Consider the following 19,076-nt stretch of genomic DNA (forward strand, 5'->3'; position numbering starts at 1 on the left):
ACGAAACTCAAGACGGGTGATCAAAATGTGAATGCTTCACTCCTTCTTTAAATGAGGAAAAAGAATACCCTTGGCAGGGAAGGGAGAGGCAAAGATTAAAACAGAGACTGAAGGAACACCCATTCAAAGCCTGCCCCACATGTGGCCCATACATATACAGCCACCCAATTAGACAAGATGGATGAGGCAAAGAAGTGCAGACCGACAGGAGCTGGATGTAGATCGCTCCTGAGAGACACAGCCAGAATACAGCAAATATAGAGGCGAATGCCAGCAGCAAACCACTGAACTGAGATTAGGTCCTCTATTGAAGGAATCAGAGAAAGAACTGGAATAGCTTGAAGGGGCTCGAGACCCCAAAAGTACAACAATGCCAAGCAACCAGAGCTTCCAGGGACTAAGCCACTACCTAAAGACTATACATGGACTGACCCTGGACTCCTACCCCATAGGTAGCAATGAATATCCTAGTAAGAGCACCAGTGGAAGGGGAAGCCCTGGGTCCTGCTAAGACTGAACCCCCAGTGAACTAGTCTATGGGGGGAGGGCGGCAATGGGGGGAGGGTTGGGAGGGGAACACCCATAAGGAAGGGGAGGGGGGAGGGGGATGTTTGCCCGGAAACCGGGAAAGGGAATAACACTCGAAACGTATATAAGAAATACTCAAGTTAATAAAAAAAATAAATAAAAAATAAAAAAGAGTTACCCTGCCTAAGGTGTCTGTTCACAGCAATGGAAATCTACCTAAGACAATGTGTATTCATTCTGCTATTTCTGTTTCTCTGGAAAACCTAATAAAATAGCGCTCTAGAGAGAGGAATAAGTACCCACCAGACAACATAAATTCCAGTTTACTATTCTGGTGAATATGAAGTTGTTGTGGTTTTTTTAAAAATATATAAACTTGGTTGTTTGTTTGTTTGTTTTGGGGTTTTTTTGTTGCTGCTGTTGTTGTTGTTGTTATTGTTGTTGTTTTTGTTTTTGTTTTTAAAGAAGAAACACATTAAGGCTCTTCATCCCTAACTGGCTGGCAAACACCCGAGCCCACATCAGCTAAAGTGATTATGGCATTAGGAAAGTGTTTACACAGAAACATAAAGTTATTCCTGTCAAGTTCAGATGAGAGAAAACATCGGCCATGTGGGCAAGCCTAGAGCCTCAACCATTTAACACAAACAAATCAGGACACACTCTCAGAAGCCTGTCAGGCCAACAGAGACGAGGACCTGCGTGTTGTGTTGTTATTTTCTTTTATGAATTTTTGGAGCCAACCTTCTCATTAATCGTGTTTATAATGTTAACTCTGGCACTTTTTTCTTTGCTCATCAAATATTTCCTTAATGAACTGTCAGCTCACACCCCCCATCTCCATTGTAATGACTTTCAAATTAAGTTCATCTGGACCACGGGGCTTTTTAGAACTCTATGATGACAGAAAACACGGGGAAAAGAACCTCTTTCATTGTATTTGAAGAAAGACATAGTCATTCACCTGCCGCCTTCCCCCAGAGCTGACTGTTCCCAAGCTCAGTGATGAGACCTCTGCCTCATGGGCACCATCAGAGCCGTGAGATGAGCACTTCCAAACCAGGAGGCATCATACTGACATGACCATATGGTGCTCCCTCACCTACAGCCACCGGCATCCAAACTCCTGGTGTCCCTCCTACCCTTAATAGAGAGCTGTTGGAATCCACGCTCAGGATCACCCATGCCCATAACCCAAGCTCATACCTTTTAAAATTCAGATGTGTTTACATTATCAAATGTGTGAATGTTCTGGCTACACGGAACTGTGTGCACCACGTGCCTGCCTGATGTCTGAAGAGGCCAAGAGAGGGCATTAGATCTCCTGAAACTGGGTAAAAGTTCAACTGTGAGCCATCATATGGATGCTGGGAATAGAACCTGGGTCCTCTGCAAGAGTAACAAGTGTTCATCGTGGCTGAGCCGTCTCCCTAAGCCCTAGAATCTGTGCACTGTCCCTGGAGATGCTTTGCTACTTAACAAAACCACATGGAGATGTGGTTCCCGTCCTCGAGAATAGACTTCACCCTATCAAAGAAGAGGATGCCATGGCTGGTGGTATTGTAGACACTAGGAGACTCTGAGCGAAAGTGCCTTGTACAGGGGAGTCCTGTGAGAACCAAGACTGGAGGAGCACCCTGGACTGGAGAGAGATTGGGTTTGGCCATTGCAGAAGATAAAAGAGTGATGGTGCCAAGGACATTTGAGCAATCCCATGAACTATCCAGTCTGGGGTCTTAGTTAGGTTTCCACTGTGGAGAAGAGACACCATGAACAAGGACAACATGTAATCAGGGCTGGCTTACAGGTTTAGAGGGTCAGTCCATGATCATCAAGGCAGAGGGCATGGCAGTGTGCAGACAGACATGGTGCTGGAGAAGGAGCTGAGAGTTCTACATCGTCATCTAAAAGAAGCCAGGAGCAGACTGTCTCCCACATGGCTGGGAGAAGGGTTTCAAGAACTCACCCTCAGAGGGAGACCCCTCCTCCAAGAAGGCCAACCTCCTCATAGTGCCATTTCCTGGTCAGTGCACATTCAAACCACCACAGGGTCTCTTCACATATACGATAATTGCACCCTTGTTTTAAAGACTTGCTTAAAGACTCATGATGTTTGCGTGAAGAACATTCATTGGGTCTGGGTGGCTCTAAAACCCCAAGAACATGAATCCCTTTATCTCCCTGAAGTATGAAATTAGCATGTGTGCACAGCCCCTCCCCTCCTCTGCAATATCATAATGTTAAGTGTGTGAAGCTCCAGTGTGCAGCCTCGTAAGTGCCAGCATGTGTGAGTTCTTGAACCACACACTCAACAGAATCAGGCATGAGCCTTCTGTACTTTTTTTTATGGCTCTGAACTCTGTCCTAGACTGATGGGCAAGTAGTTCTGAGAAGGAAGATTGCTGGGTGAAGCCAAAGGCATGAAGGTATGTGATTTAATTACAGAGCTGAAGGAATCTGGCTGGTTTCTTCCTGTATCACATGAGAAATGATGTCACTCTGCCCAGCCAATTGCAAAAAAAAAAAAAAAATCACAGAGAAAAGGCACATAGGATGCTTGTTTTACCTAGACTAAATCATGAGCACCGATAGGATTTAAATATCCATATGTACAGAGGAATCATTGCTTTTTGGTGAAGAGATGCCATCCTTTTTAAGCACCCAGGGCGAGATCAGGCAGATCTGGGTGTTTGGTGTGTGAACACCTCTCTTCCTGTGGAGTCCCCCTCATGACCACTAAGGTAGCCACATGATCCCAAGTTCACCACCATTCTACTCATTCCCATAAAAAATGAAGAAGAGCACATGGTTTGGGGAGATGAGATGGGCATATTTTAGACCATCTCCTATGCACGGCAGACAGCAACATTGAAAGGACTGGAGAAAACATGACTGACCTCAGGCCTTTTCTCACAGAAACAGCTGACAAACCACTCAACAATGTTCCAGTTATGGGTGCTTCCTTCAATAACAGAGAGTTTAAAATAGCACCCTTGCCTCCCCCTCCCTCCCCCAAGTGATGGGCGGCGGGCCCATGGGCCACCAGGCTTCCTATAGGAGAAGCCTCCCTGCTTCCCTCAGAGCAGCTCTCCAAGAAAATAAATAGCATATGCTCATTATTCAAATGAGGCTTAATTAATGCAGAACTCACCCCCAAACTTTCCAAGACACCCATGGTAATGAGCTCCCAGCTCTCTTCCCTTCCAGTTTGTGATGTCAAGCTGAAGAGCTACATGTGACAGAAGCTGGGAAGCTGAGGAACGGACAGCAGTTTGACTCCACAGTCTCCCAGCTTGCAGAAGTATCTCGGCCCCAAAGCCTGTGTTCAGCCATCCTTTCAGGGGTAAAGGTGGTCTGATTGGCGACGTGCTCCCCAGAGAGACTCTACGGTTATAAAAGAGGCTCAACTCAAGAGACTTTGAGGCTGTCTCTAATTTACACACCTGAACCAGTCCCGGCCCTCATTCCAGACAAAACGTTTCATAAATAGTACAGCAAAAGGCACTGAGTCATGGTGACCTTTATTCTTAGCCTCACGTCCTTTCTCAGCCGACGAGAACACACCTGCAGAGTCCTGGAGGAAGCAGCATTGTGCCTGTGGTTCGAACAAGACAGGATAGAGGACCTGGAGAGTTAAGGGTGACGCTAAAATGGAGAGAAGCTATCTTCTGGGGTCTAGCCTTTGTCTCCTGATGGCTGAGCATCAGAAACATCAACACAACCGACCCAGCCAAGGCTGCCTGCAGAGATAGTGCACGTTTTCCTAAAGATATCTCAGTCGAGACTGTAAAACACATGGGTATGAAGAGAGAGCCCATCACTTAAGAGCATGTTCCAAACTCGCAGGGAACCCAAATTCTGTTCTTAGGATCCACTTAAGCAGCTCACAACTGCCTGTAAATCAGCTCCTGAGAACCTGAGGTCCTCTTCTGGCTTCCAAGGGAAACTGTAAACAATATGCATGCACGTGCATGCGTGCGTGTGTGTGTGTGTGTGTGTGTGTGTGTGTGTGTGTGTGTGTGTGTGTGTGTGCGCGCGCGCGTGCGTGTATATGTGTATACACACAATTGAAACTGTCCTTACTGAGGGTCAGGAAGTGTATGGCCTCTGGTTTCACGCTGTTACTAATCCACTCTCATCACTACATCCAAAGGATGTAACTCATAAAATCATCTTGGAACTTTATATACAAAAAGAAAATGACCTAAGAGAAACAAGTCATGGGCTAGAGAGATGGGTCAGTCCTATAGAGCAATGACTGCTCTTGCAGCGGACCCGAGTTCCATTCCCAGCACCCTCGTGGCAGCTCACAACCATCCATAAGTCCAGTTCGAATGGATCAGATACCCTCTTCTGATCCCTAAGGGTACCGTATGCATATAGCACACGCACCTAGGTGCAGGTACATATAAAATAACAAAATAAATCTAAAAATTTAAATAAAAACAAGTACATTTAATCACTATATTTTAGCTAATTTTTAAACTTCACTTTGTCCTTCAACCTTGCTGTAAATTATATCTTTTGAACAATGGTGCCTGAAAAGCCACAGAATTGTGTATAAAGCTCTCTCTACATGCCAATGTTCAAATCAGAAACAGTGACAGTCACCTTCTCTGTGTAATAAACTCACTGATTTCTCCCTGTGTTGTAGTAGGGGATCCAGCTTTACCTGAATGGAGGACCCTGAGTGGGACAGGAACTGCTCAGTCTGTGACTGCAGAATCCAGTGACCCCCCCACTGCTGACAAAGGACAGAGCCCTCCCCACGGGTCCCACAGACCCCAGATGCTGGTGCAATAATCGAGCCTCTTGATTTCCCTCTCTGTGAAGTAAAGGTATCCTTTCACCTGGAATTCATCCAGAAACATCCAGAGTCAGAAACATCCTGCAGAACAAAGCAGCGTCTCTGGCTCTCTCCATGGTCCTGAGAACATCCACGAAGTCCAGTTCACTGAAAAGATGAGGGCACCCTGCCATTGCCACAACCTCCCTGGGAGCAGAGAGGGTGGGCAGAGGAGGCAAACACTCTCTTTTTCCCATTCCTCATGGTTCCCATTCCTTACATATTAAACATGCAACTTGCCGACTCATCAGACAAAACACCAGGGGCTGGAAGATGGCTCATTACGTTAGGGATTCAAGGATCATAATTTAAATTCTCAGGCCTGGGCACTCTGTCTGGAGCCGCAGTCATTCCGATGTGGGCTCTGCCAACAGGAAGACATCCGGCTGCCCTGTACAGGGCCATACTGCAGCCCCACCCCCTTTCAGTCTCACATTCACTCACTAATCAATAATCATGGGGTTCAGTTCAGAGGCCACTGGCTTGAAGAAGAGCATGAGAACATCGAGTATGTGCTAATTAAGCATGATCACACGATGCTTCCGTGATGTCAGAGCCACGGTCTCCAGGATACCACCTGGACCCATTCTCTCTCTGATTTAACACCTTAATTGGAAAGGACATAATGGGAGGATCCTGGAGAAAGTCCAGGGTAGACCAAGTCCTGCCAAGTCCCCAGTAGGGAAGTGGTCCCACAGCCACAAACCCTTTCACCCCTCCATCCACTTAAGCCTGTGATTCATGAATGATATTAATAGAAACCAACCAGGCTTGGCCATGCCTACGGTGCTATGTCCAGCAACAGATGTCTCCTATAGTGGTTGTATTATAATATCCTTAACCCAAGAATGCAGCCCACTGATCAGTGCCAGATCACCTTCACTAACAAGGCTGGTGGTGGCTCTGGAAAAGGCAGCTGGAACCTAGGCTGTGCCTAAGCTGGTCCTGACTGTAATTGATCTCTTTCTTCCAGAGGGGAAACTGAGGAATGTGACTAGTTTCTGATGTGGATCTCTCAGCTCTGATATTGATGCCTTTGTTAGTCAGTGTCTGAGATGGCCCAGAGGCCCTGGGGAATCTGGCTTGGGACAGGAGAGATGCTTTTCATCCTAATTCACCATGGTTCCCCCAAGTGATGACAACATGGTTTGCCTGTTCACTTGATGCTGTTCTGGCCAGTCTGCTGGCTAACAGAGGAGCAGCACCTCTTCCTCTGCATCCAGCAATGTCTATTCAACCCCCTTAATCCCCGAGACCTGCTTCTCCCATTTCCTATGAGCACAATGAATCTTTAAAGAATTTTAGGGCCCCCAAAATGAGGGGAACCATTTGGTATTTGTCCATTTTGCGTGGTATGGGCCCTCCCAATGTAAGCCCTTCTCTATTTAAAGGATCAGATACCAAACAGACCCACACAGCCATATCTCTACCCAGAAGCTCAGGAAAATACTCAAATTTCAGAGAATCTTGAAATCCAGCTATCCACCCTGTTTCCTGCTATGACCCAACACATGAACACACACACACACACACACACACACACACACACACACACACACACAATCTGGGTGCCCTTTCTTGTCCTAGACTAGAAATTGTAGGTAATAATTTCTGCTTTACATGTTCCCAAGGATCCCTGTGCCATAATCTATCTACCACTGACATGACTTGATCCCTTAGAAAACATGACTTGCCAGAGCTCTGGTTCTAGGTGCGGGGGCACAGTGGCCAACCTCACTGTCCCCAATTCTATCTGCTTTGGTCCTAGTTTCCTTGTACAAAGTCAGACAGTCTGGTGTCTACTCCTCTCCTGGCAACCCATGCCCACAACTGCACCTCTGAAAGTCTCTCTCTTCCTCCAAGGAAAGGACTTCTTGGTATTTGGAAGGCTGAAGCAGGGGAATCATTGCAAGCATGAGGCCAGCGTAGGCTATATAGTGAGTCACTGTCTTGAAAGGGGGAATGGAGGAAGAAGGGGAAGGGAAAAGGAGCAGAAGGAAGCTGAGGGGTAAGGAGGGATAGAGGGACGGGGTGCTGTGAACATCTATCTCCAATGCTCACCAACACAGCTCTAGCTTCATAAACTCCATGAATAGTCCCAACGTAAGGGTGCACAGCCATTCACCAAACACAAACACACACACACACACACACACACACACACACACACACAACACAGTCATCTCATGCAAAGCCACCATCCAAAGAGAGCACACAGCTTAGGCTCAGAGCCTCTCGGTGAATGGCAGTCAGCCTGAGCATTTGGACACCGAGCCCACAGGACTCAGAGCCAACACATCAGAGGACACCTGCACACCATGCTTACTGTGGCACTATTCTCAGTAGCCAAGATGTGGAATCTGCCTGTGCATCCATCAATAGTCCATTGAATAAGTCCTGGTACACATACACAATGGAATTTTATCCAGCCACAAAAGGGATTGAATTTAGTGTTTGGTAGGAAAACTGGAGCCCACGGCATTAAGCAAAATCAACCAGACACCAAGAAGCAAATACTGTAATTTTTGTTTCGTTGTGAGTCCTGTAATTCTTTTTTATTTTGAAGCTGGGACCGAACCCAGGGCCTTGCGCTTGCTAGACAAGCACTCTACCACTGAGCTAAATCTCCAACCCCAAGTCCTGTAATTCTTTACAGAATATTTATGGGTTCTTAACAGATCAAAAAAAACCAAATATGTCCATATGTCATGAAGGCAGACAAAGGTCTGGAGAAGGAAAGTGACTAGGCCGGGGGGGTGGGGGATGGGGGTAAGCAGGAAGGTCGAACAGGGTAAAGCACATGACATGGTTAAAGGAAGTTGTCTCGATGCAACCCAGCACTGTGGATAATGAATAGACACTGATATAAAAAAAATGAAGAAGGAAAAAAGAAAAAGAAAAGGTTACAATTTCAGTGTTAGAGACACTGATGAGGCTGAGGACCGCCACCTACATTCCAAATGCACCAAGAGCCATGGCCCTCCGGCCTGAGATGGCTTAGGTATCTTTCCTTTGAAATTTCAAAAGACTCGCTCAGTCAAATATGAGCATCTGACATACACTACAGAAGCCAGGGAAATGGATCCACAACTAAAGCACTTTCCATCAAAGCACAGAGACGTAGTACAACTCCCCTCCCCTGGAAACCCACATAAATGGGGGGAGGGGTCGGAGGGGGTGGGTGTGGAGGTTGACTATAATTAAAGCCTGGGACGGCAGAGTTAGGGAATCCAGAGAGGAAAGTGGCAAGCAGAACTCGTCATATCAATGAGTCTGATTTTGACTGAAAGACCTTGCTGCGGAGAATCTGATAGGAAAGCAATGAAAATCTATGACATCATATCACACATACACACATGTCTGCACAATACACAATCAAACACATGAGTACACATACATATCTCTCACACACACAAAGAAAGAAAGAGAGAGAGAAGGAAAGAAAGGAGGAAATGGATAGATAAAATACATAAGTAGAAACTGCAATTAGGCTCCATTTATCCGTTTTTGATGTAAAAAGAAAGGGGTTGGTCGAAATGCCCTGTTTTGTTCTTTAAGTAGCGCTGAAGACCCAATCCAAGACCTTGTGCAGCTAAACGCTCTTCCTGTAGCCCTATTAGGCGCTCACGGACCTACAAAGGGCAGGTTTCCCTCTCAAATTGGAGGGATACGGCTGTGCCCAGGTCATAGATGGATGCAGGTCTCCCAGGTGAGATCTCACGGAGATGTCGTCTCTCTGACTGGCGCTAGAGGGCGCACGTGGCCTGGAGCCCCTCCGTGTGTTCTTCAATCTCGGATAGTCCAGGCAGGGCTCTCCACACCACCACCCCCAACCCACTCTAAACCCGGAAGGTGGGGACTGAGCCTGAAACAGCCTTTGCAGCTGTCAAGATGGGGGACCCTGCCTGCTCCCTCTCGCGGCACCCCAGAGCTGGTGGGAGTTACTGGAGGAAGGTTTTCCTTGTGCACCCTAGAAGAGACCTCAACTCGTTCAGAAGTTTTTCTCCGTGCACAGTGGAAGTCACGTCTTAGATATCTTGCTGGTCACTCTTGCTTTGGGATCAATGGTTGGGGGTGGAGATTTGCAGCAGTGTCTGTGAGGAAGTCTTAAAGATCAGACATACCGAAAGTGAAGCTCTCTCTGCCCTGCCCTTTGCTGTATGGACCTGAACAAAGACATCTCTGAAGTTCAGTTCCTTCTAGCCCGGAGACAGGATGAGCACCTCTTCACTGTAGGCTTGGGACAAAGACTGTACACCATCCTATACCTGCAGGTGGCTCAGAGAGCACCTGTAGAGACACGAGCCTGCAGCCACCCACGCGCAGCTCCAGTGTGGATTGTTCTGCTCTGGAAAAGAAATTCTGAGTTTTCATTGATCCACCTAATGGCTTTGTGTGGCTAATCAGCCTGAACTGCATCCTATTGTGTGTCTGCAGTTACATCTAACTGTTGATCTAATTACCCAGGTCTAGAATTAGACTCTCACCCGGAGATGGGAGAACTGCTCAACCATCTACTCCTTCTAATGGAAACCTTCTGAGACTGAGAGCGTCCTCCCTGAAGCCTCAAAGTTGCCTTGAGCTAAAATGGCAGGTAGCAAAGGAAATCTTATTCCCCCCCAAGCCCTAACTAATTACGGGATGTCATCACAGCCCGATTAGTATTTAATCAACAAGGTGATGATTCCTGATCCAGCCAAAAGCTTACCTGCCATTTAAATGGAGCACGATATTGAAATCTTAATTTCATTACCTGCTGGTAATAATCTTAAAATTATAAATCCAAAGTATCACTCGGAATACATTTGCATACGTAAAAGAATCTGTCCTCATTGTTGTCCCACGGCACACATGGCTGTTTCTTTGACTTTCAAACCAGAGCTGAATATCGTTTTATGGAGAGAGAGAGGACGGGATTTTTCCCTGCACCGAAGCCTGCTTGGAGAGGGAGAGAAACACATCCACACGATAAAAGGGCATCTGGGCAAGCACAAGTGCCCTGCCTGTCACCTGTGAGATATGAGCCACCTCTTTGTGGGTTACTGATGCTCTCACATTTCTGCTAACAAGTCAGTCGATACAACAAAAGCCACTTCAGAATTCCCAGACATTCAACACTGATTGTCACAGAAGGGGCAGTGGAGACTGTCAGTCTCTGCAGGACTCTCAGGCTGCCAGGGCCTCGATGCCTACATTCTGGCTGTTATATCTCTAGGGCAACGTTCTCCCAGAGGAATAGAGGGTTTGCGGGCTCATCAGCACACGTGTGTGCACATGCGCAGAAAAGAACCTTCTCGGCAGCTGGGAGTCCTGCACCAGTGGAAGGTGAAGTCTCTGGTCCTGCCAAGACTGAACTCCCCAGTGAATGGGATTGTTGGGAAAGGGCAGAATGTGGGGGTGCATCAGGAGAGGAACACCCCTATAGAAGGGGAGTGGGAGGTGCTAGGGAGATGTTAGCCTGGACACCAGGAAAGGGAATAACATTTGAAATGTAAATAAGAAATACCCAATTTAATAAAGATGGAATAAAAAAAACACTCCTTCTGGAAGAGGAGAGTGTGATTTCTTTTCAGGATCTGTGGGAAGACTTTGCACACCTGGGCAAATGTGGAAAGACCTATAGATCCTTGGAAACATTTGGGTAGTTCCAGAAATTCCTGGAAAAGTGGAAGATCCGAGATCTCTATGGCAAGAGAGGAAGGTTTATGTGAACCTGGAATGTGTGGGGAATTACCTGTCCCAGTTTGTTAGTAGAAGAGTCAGCAGAAGGAGGCCCACAGTGTGATCTTCTTTGAATCTCTCACTGTTCTCTCCAGTACTGTGTTTTGTGGATGTTGCAGTCACTCTGGATACCAACTTGTCACAGTCCACATGTTCTTCAAACCCAGTAGTCATAACCCGGCTTTTTTTTTATTCACCTTCCCAAGAATGGGCACTAAAGATGAGGGCACTCTTTTTCTAGTAGCAGGATGTAAGCAGATGTTCTGGTAACCCTGTTTCTCAGCATCGAGATATATTAAAAAAATTAAGACACTTGTTTTATGTGTTCCCACCACACCTGGTATTTACAATATGTGTCAAAGAATGCAGACTCACTTCTACTTAAATACTTCCTTATTTGTATTAATTTATATGTATTAATATGTAGCCCGTGGAATCTTATATTTCCAGTTACTCCTTCCCATCTGCTCTAGCTTGCTGTCTATTTTATATTTACTTCAGATGTGAACATATATTGCTATTATTTCATGTTACAGAGCAATCATGACTGAAAATGTTAATTTTAGTCATGTTTTAATTGCCCTGTTCCTCATGCACTGATTTCTGTGTATGAATATCAATTTCTGACTCATTATTTTGTCTCCTTAAATGATTCTTCTATAACATTCTTTTTCAAAGTCTACTTTTTAATTTTTAATTATCTCTGTGAGTGAACGTGTGTGTGTGTGTGTGTGTTTGTGTGTGTGTGTGTGTGTTTGTGTATACACATATAAGCACTATGTCCAAGAAAGCCAGTAGAGGCGGTATATCCCCAGGAGCTGAAATAACAAGTGGTTGTGGGTCACAGGACACGGGAGCCTGAATCCAAACTCAGATCTTCTGTAAAAGCAGTTTGCATTCTTAATTACTATGTCGTCTCTGTGGCACCCTTTTAAGATTTCTTCAATTAGTCCAGATGGTTAGCAATTCCACTAGATCTTGTCTGGGAAAAAAAATTAGAAGTTTTATCTTTAATAGGCACTTTTTTTCTTCTGAGCACAGAATTGATCTTTAGAGTTATTTATTTCAGAAGTGAACTTGTGCCATACTGCCTGTTTTGCAGTGGGCGTGATTTCCAGTCAAACCACACCTTTACCTTCTGTTTTGATTCTCTGTTCTTTTCTTGTTTTATTTTTCTTTCTTTCAAGCTTTTCCACTACCAAGTTCTTTATTATATACATATATGATCGTATTGATTATGCATCTCTCCCAGCTCAGCTTTTAACTCTCATGAGCACAGAACCTGTGTCTGGCTGTACTCTGTTTTCAGCACCCAGGACAGCTCCCGGGTCTCAGCAACATTAAGTGTTTGTTAAACAAAGAGGCTTTTTATTCTTATTTTACAGATGAGATGCCTCAGGCAGAGAAAGGTTATGGTAACGGAACACACTGGGGTTCCTAACGTGGTTTCTGAGAGACTTAATGAGTTGCAGATAGAACAGGAGAGCCAAGGTTTCTTAGGATTGTTCATACAAGGTCTCAGCCACAGAGGATGAAAGGTAACACGTTCAGTATGGCGAGAACAGCTCAGATTTAGGTCACTACAACTCAGTGTGGATCCGCTCACATCAGCCCCTCCCTGGATGTGTGGCTTGCCTGGAAGAGTGTTAAGTCAATTGTACATTGAATCCTGTTCTGACATGCAAGCATAAATGTTGAGGACAAATAATCTTTCTATGATTATGGCTATGAAATTTTATTTTTCTTGTGTTTATTATATTATATATGCTTTGTGAACTCTCCTGCATACTATAGAGTAAATACATTTAGTGTGCATGAGAACTCCACATAAGAGGCTACAAAAATACCTCAGCTGTTAAAGGCTTGTGACCCAACCAAAATGTCAATGAAACTGAAATTAGTCACTGTATATTAGGTGTTTGTATTGAAATAGTCACATATTAGCTCTTTGTAATTCTCTACATCATATCAGGTCTAATTATAATGATAGTGAATGCATCCAATTACAAAATTCACCATTATAGCTAATACCTTATTTGAATTATTTAACTTGTGTTTTGGTTTCATCTTCATATTCTATACCAAAGGAAGCATAGTTAGTGCTCTCCTATAATCAAATAGCCACATCGTCTGCGGTAATCTGGTATGTTAGTAAAATATCAAAATTGGTTTCTTTAGTTCATTTACTTTGGAGAGATCTATTGTCAGCAGAAATGCTGAAATGAAATATAAATAAAATAAAAAAACTGAATAAAATATAAATCTTTATTAAAGATAAATGATATAGAAAAATAAGTTAAAAACACAGAAATAACTTACAAAATTCAATCTCAGATTACCCCCACCAAAACCAAGCTCACTGAAAATAAAGACCATGGACCCATTATATAAGTAAGTACCTGTGAGCACATGTTTGACAACACTCTAAGTTCTTTCTCTCCCTTTACATTAAGGGAGCAGAGGTAATGGTTTCCCCTAAGTTCTCTGAATTATCCATGGTTCTGGTTAAGATGCAACAAAAATCTAAAATGCCTGTTTATGGAAGATTCGTTTTTTTTCTTATTTGCATCCTTAATGTATCATAATTGATGAAATTCTAGATGCCTAGTGAAGATGTGTTATATAAATAAATGATGAAGAAGATTCAATTTAAATTTATATTATGTTTATTAGAAGAATTTTTCCACTCAATTTCATAATCCATTTTATATAATACAGACTCTGTCATTCTTCTCCACAGATTCCAGTCAGGATGTATCTTAATACACTTATTCAAGTGTATTTTGTATCTATTTGTATTCACCTCCCCATGACAACGCCATCAATATTTATTTCATATACTGGAAATGCCTATCTTGATATTTCAATTTATTAGGATGATACTATCAAGAAGATACAAGCTTCCTGTTTCTGGTTGCGCCCAGAGATGACATACTACAATAGCTCACTGTACCCAAAATTGGAGGGGGAGAAAGCTGGACTCCCAGAATCATGGACAATTCTGAGAACTTAGGGGAAACCATTACCTCTGCTCACATTCCTGTGCTGAGAGGGAGCTGCTTAGAGCCCTATGGATACAGGAACCTTGGGAGAGTAAGGGAGGGGATCCTTCCAGTATCTACCTGTGTCCAGAGATGGAAGCCAGTGGCCAGGAAAAGTAACACAACTGAGAACACAGGCGAGACCAACCCTTCTGCTCCAAGCAACCAGGCTGGAGGCCTCAGGACGCAGAAATCAAGAGCAGTCTGGGACAGGACACTTCCTGTTTCTGCCTGCACCCATTGCTGATCTGGTCCTACATATCTCTGTACCCACATCTTGGTGGGAGAAAAGAAGTCTCTAGGAACAGTGACAAAGAGTTTTACAGGATGGTCATGCCACCATCAGAGACAGCAAGACCATGAAACACCGGAGAAAACCTGATGGCCAGAGTCAAGCACAGGAACCTAAGCAACAGAAACCAAACTACTTGTCATCATCAGAGCTCCCTTATCCAAAGAAAGCAATATTTGGATATCCCAACAAACTGAAATAGTAAGATGTGGATTCAAAATCATTTTTCATGATGATGATAGAGGACATTGAGTAGGGAACAAATAAAACTCTTCAAGAAATACAGGACATCACAGGTAAATAAGTAGAAGCCCTTAAAGGGGAAACACAAAATTCCTTCAAGAATTACAGGAAAACACAGTCAAACAGATGAAGGAATTTAAAAAATCTAGGATCAATAAGTGGAAATAGAATCAATAAAGGAAGCACAAAGAGAGACAACCCTGGAGTTGGAAAACCTAGGGAAGAAATCTGAAGTCATAGAGAGAAGCATCAGAAAGAGATTACAAGAGATAAAGGATAAAAATCTCAGGGGCAGAAGATACTGTAGAAAACATTTACACAACCATCAAAGAAAATGTAAAGCTCAAAAAGCTCCTAATGGAAAACAACCAGGAAATCCAGGACACAATGAGATCAAACCAAAGGAAAAATGGGTATGAAAGAGAGTGAAGATTCCCGTATAAAAGAGCCAGTACATATCTTCAAAAAATTATAGGAGAAAACTTCCCTAACCTAAAGGGAGAAATGCCTATAATAATAAAAGAATCATACATTTCTCCAAATAGATTGGACCAAAAAGAAATTTCTCCCTTTACATAATAGTCAAAACACCAAATGCACAAAGAAAAATAAAGAATATTAAAGGCATTAAGGGAAAAAGTCAAATAACATATATAGGCATACCTATAGGAATTACACCAGACTTCTCACCAGAGACTGTGAAAGTCAGATCCAGAGTGGATTTTATAAAACACTAAGAGAACATAAATGCCAGTCCAGGCTACTGTCCCCTGCCAAACTTTCAATCAACGCAGCTGGAGAAACCAAAGTATTTTATGATAAACATAATTTACACACTATATTTGCCCAAATCCTGCCCTATTAAAGATAATACATGGGAAACTCCAACAGAAGGAGGGAAATTACACCCCATAAAAAGCAAGAAAGTAATCCTCTTGCAACAAACCCATAAGAAGAGAGTCACACAAACATAATTCCACCTCTACCAATAATAACAGAAAACCACAATAACTATTCCTTAATATCTCTTAGAATCAAAGCAAAATTCTCCAATAAAAAAGACATAGACTAACAGACTGCATACATAAAGAAGAACTAGAATTTTGTTGCATAAAAGAAACACAGCTCAGTGACAAAGACAGATAGTATCTCAGAATAAAAGGCTGGAAAACAATTTTCCAAGAAAATGGTCTGTAGAAACATCCTGGAGGATACATTCCAGTATCTAATTCAACCAAAAGATATCAAAAAAGAAAAAAAAAGATAAGGACGGACACTTCATTTTAATCAAAGAAAAAATTCCACCAAGATCAACTCTCTATCCTGAATATCTATACACTACATCCAAGGGCACCTAAATTTATAAAGGAAACCGAACTAAAGCTCAGGCTAATGAAATAGTCGTGGGAGACTTCAACAACCCACACTCAGCAATGGCCAGATCATGGAAAGTGAAACCAGAGACACAGAGAAATTAACAGCTTTTGAACCAAATGGATTTAAGAAATATCTATAGAATATTTCATCCAAGAACAAAAGAATGTACCTTATTCTCAGGAACTCACGGCACATTCTCCAAAACTGACCATACAGTTGGTCATAAATAGGCATCAACAGATACAAAGAGTGAAATAATCCCGTGCATTTTCTCACACGACCATGACCTAAGGCTGGACTTCAATAACAACAAAAATGTCAGGAAGCCCAAATACTCATAGAGGTTGACCAATATTTTACTCAGTGATAACTTGGTAGAGGAAGAACTAAAGAAAAAAATTAAAAAAATAAAAATGTTTTAAAATTTTAGGAAATGTAAGGTACAACAAACAAACTTATGGGACACAATGAAAGGAGAGCTAAGAGGAAAACTCAGAGCTCTGAGAGCATCCAAAGGGAAACTGGAGAGAGCATACATTAGCAGCTTGACAACAAATATAAAAGCTCAAAAGCAAAAAGAAGCAGATTCACCTGAGAGGAGCACAAGGCAGGAAATAATCAAACTCAGGTCTGAAATCAACTAAGGAGAAACACAAAGAACTCGACAAATAATGAATAAAACCAGGAGCTGGATCCAAGGGTAAATCAACATGGTACATAAACCTGAGCTAGAATGACAAAAGGGCACAGAGAAAGTATCCAAATAACCAAATCCGAAATGAGAGGGAAACAAAACAACAGAATCTGCAGAAATTCAAAACATCATCATACCATATTACTGAAATTTATATTCAAGAAAAGTAGAAAATCTGGATCAAATTATCAATTTTCTATACAGGGAGCAGTTACCAAAGTTAAATCAGGGTCAGATAAAATATCTAAACTGTACCATGAATCCGAAAAAATTAGAAACAATTATTAAAATGCTCCCAATTGGGAAAAGATCCCAGGACCAGATGATTTTAGTGGAAAATTCTATCCGCACTTCCTAGAACCAAATACCACTATTGTACAAAATATTCCACAAAATGCAAACAGAGGAACACTATCCAATTCCATCTATGAAGCCACAGTTATGTTAATACCTATAGCATACAAAGACCCAATAAAGAAAGTGAACTTCAAACCAATTTCCCTTATGGATATTGACAAAAAATAGTCAACCAAATGATTGAAAACCAAATCCATGAACACATCAAAATTATCATCCATCACTATCAAGGAGACTTCATAACAGGAATGCAAGGATAGTTCAATATGTAATTCCAACAATATAATCCACTAGATAATCAAACTGAAAGAAGAAAATTACATTTTCATCTCATTAGATGCTGCAAAAGCATTTGACAAAATAAAACGCCCCTTCATAGCCAAAGTCATACAATGATAGGAATTCAAGGCCCATACTCAACAACAGTAACATAGTGGACAGCAAACCAGTAGCCAAAAATCAAACTAAACTAAGAGAAACTTGAAGTTCTCCCTCAAAATCAGGGACTAGACAAGGCTATTCATTCTCTTCCTGCTTATTCAATATAGTACTCAATGTGCTAGCCAGACCAATTAGACAACAGAAGGAGTAAAAAGGGATACAAATATTAAAGGAAGAGGTCAATACCACTATTTTCAGGTGATATTATAGTACACTTAAGTGACTCCATAATTTCCACCAGAGAAATACTGCACGTGAGAAACAACTTCAGCAAAGTCCTGGATATAGAATTAAATCTAACGTATCAGTAACCTTCCATGAATAATCAGACCAAGAAAGAAATTAGGGAAATTACACTCTTCACAATAATCACAAATAACAAAAAATACCTATGTGTAACTCAAATAGGTAAGGGAATGTACCGTATGAAAAGAATTTAATTTCTATAAATGAAGAAAATCTCAGAAGATGGAAAGTCTTTTCATATTCATGGATTGTCAATATTGATGTAGCAAAAATGGCCCTTTGCTAAAAGCAATCTACAGATTCAATGCAATCCCTAAGAAAATTTCAACAAATTTCTTCATACTGTTAGAAAAAGAAATATGCAAGTTCATTTAGAATAAGAAAAAAAAAAAACCAAGGAGGTGGAAACTATTCTCAAAATAAAAGAAATTCTGTGGAAATCAACATCCCTAACCTCAAGTTGAATACCCACCAACACTGTAAAAAATAATATGGTATTGGTACAGAGACAGGCAAGTAGAACACCTGTGTTGGTTCATCTAGATGTCAGCGTGTAAATTAATGTAAGTCCATCCATTCTTATCACGCTGTACAAAGCTGAAGTCCAAGTGGAGTAAGGGCATCCAGAAAAAAGATAAACCAATAGAAGAAAAAGTGGGGAAAAGCTGAAACACATGATAACAATGGAAAATTTCTAGAAGAGAACACCAAACCAGTGGCTTATGCTTTACGATGAAGAGTTGACAGAATGGACCTTGTAAAAATGCAAAGTGTCTGTAAGGCAAGAAACACTGTCTTTATGACAAAATGGCCACTAATATCTTGAAAAAAGACATTTGCCCTCCTATATCTGAAAGAGAACTAATATTCAATATGTACAAAGAACTCAAGAAGTTATGCTCCAGAAAGTCAAATAACCCCATTATAAATGGGGTACAGATCTAAACAAATAATTTTCAGCAGAAGAATTTTGAATGGCTGAGAAATACATAAAGAAATGTTCAACATCATTATTAATCATGCAAATGAAAAGATACACCAGGCAGAATGGCTAAGATCAAATATTCAGTTAACAGCAGATGCTGGTCACAATGTGGAGAAAGAAGAAGACTCCTCCATTATTGGAGGGATTGGAATGAGGTACAATATTCCGGAAATTACTCTGGGCTTTCCTCAGATAATTGGACATAGTATATGCTGAGGACTTAGCTATCTCACTCCTGGGCATATTCCCAAATGATGCCCCAACATATAACTAGGACACATGTTGTACTATGTTTATAGCAGCTG

The sequence above is a fragment of the Rattus norvegicus genome, chromosome Y, assembly GCF_021556685.1.
Source record: "Rattus norvegicus strain SHRSP/BbbUtx chromosome Y, alternate assembly SHRSP_T2T, whole genome shotgun sequence".
Taxonomy (NCBI): Eukaryota; Metazoa; Chordata; class Mammalia; order Rodentia; family Muridae; genus Rattus; species Rattus norvegicus.